Below are 1,968 nucleotides of genomic sequence, written 5' to 3' on the forward strand. Positions count from 1 at the left end.
TAATTTGCATAGAATCTGATATTATATAAAATTACAGCGAACGCTAGATAATATTAGTTTGCATTGAATCTAATATTATAAAAGGCTGAGCAAACAGCGACCTTTTATATCTTTCTAATATTACAAGTTGTGTAATATAACATTAGATTTTGCTGATTTTCTGATATTATCTAATGTTATGTGCTACTTGGGATAGTTTATTTTAGAGTTTATTGTAAAAAATTTTATTTAGTTAGAACTTAATTTAATTATTATCAATAAAATGTATGACAGAAAATTAGTTTATTCTTCTTTGTGAAATATATTTAATTTTTTCAAGTGTCGGATTACTCAATCAATATTTGAATTCCCTGAAACAAAAATTTTTATCATAAAATTTCCATTGAAAAGTGCATTTTTTTAAAGAAGTGATAGATTAAAATTTTTTTTGTAAATTAGTATATACAATGAAACCAATGATCTTTCGTATTAGCAAAAAATATTGAGATTGTTTTGACATATAGCATTTAATGTAACTATAACTTTTCCAACATAACTGATTTGTAATGAACAAAAATCAGTTGATTTAGTTCAACTTATTGCATTTTTGATGAAAACAGCTTATATATATGATAAATAAATAAATACTAGAAAACACGAAGAAAGTTAAGAAAAACAATAAGTTTCATTTATTGCGCTAACGATTTTTTGAATTGCATTCTATTCCCGAAACTTTACCTTCCTATAAAGCGTGTGATGATAAAAGATGCAAAACTTGCCCTAATATTGACAAAAAACATTTAAAACATGTGCAAATCCATTCCGGGCAAATCCGTGGTTCGAATTATTTACTAAAAATTCCTTTACTAAAAAATCAAAGCTCAGAATAAAAAATCACTTAAGCAGTGCAGTAAGAACGACACTTTAAAACCCTCTTGTTACACTAAATTTGCGCTTTTGTGTTCATATTTTGTAATCTGGCAATCTTTCTGCGAAAACATTTTTTAATCATTCTTGAAAAATTTTCCGTCCATGTAAGTTGATAAGCTACTCGCTTTGTAATCCCTTTTTAATGTTTTTTCTTTTTCTTTTATTTTATTCTCTGTTTTTACATGTTATTTTTACTTTTTGTGATCTATTTTATTTGTTGTTATTTTTATGAAAAAATTTTTTGAGTGCTCCTCACACTATTGTATTAATATATTTTGCTTTGGCTTTATTGATACAATATCAGAAAGCACTCTGTTTTGCGGATATAATCGTGTGGGATGAAGAAAAGATTATATCTTTTTCCCCCGGTTTTTTTTAAATAAAATTTCATCCTTTTTGCTTTCTTTTTTTATTAACTGTTGTTTGTTATTTTTTTACTTATTATTTCCCCCCCCCTTTTTTTTTTCTTCTTCTTCATATGTCTAAAATTTTTCTTTGTTTTATTCTTCATTTTGAACTTATATATATATATAAACTGTTTAGAACACAAACACAATTTTTTAGCTCCATGGAAGTTATAATTACGTGCTGCCAAAAAATCTAGAAGTTAAGGAAAAAGAAGATAACTCAGTGGAAACAAAAGAATGTTGAGATCCCCCAACACATTGCAGACAAATTGTCTTCAAAATAACTGTCCCCTCGTTCTGCGGGAATTTAATTTTTTGAATACGTCAACCTTCATCTATCAGGATAGAATCAAGTTAACATGTCTTATATACTAGTGAACTGGTATTCAATACTTATAGTGGTAGTTATGCCACCGTTTCTCCCCTGAGCATCATGTGGGAAAATTTTAAATAATTGTAAGACATTGTGCTTTTTTTCCCAGTCAAGTTTGGAATAAACGTTTTTGAAATTTGATCTTATGTGTTAAGCGATTTCCTAGTGGGTATACATATCCAAGAAACACAGTTGCTAAATTTCCCCTTCTCTTTGATAAGACGTTCAAACAACCTCGGCCAAAACGGACTAGTGAGGAAAGATTTGAATAGGACGAAA

This window comes from Parasteatoda tepidariorum, chromosome 2 (genome assembly GCF_043381705.1).
Source record: "Parasteatoda tepidariorum isolate YZ-2023 chromosome 2, CAS_Ptep_4.0, whole genome shotgun sequence".
NCBI lineage: Eukaryota > Metazoa > Arthropoda > Arachnida > Araneae > Theridiidae > Parasteatoda > Parasteatoda tepidariorum.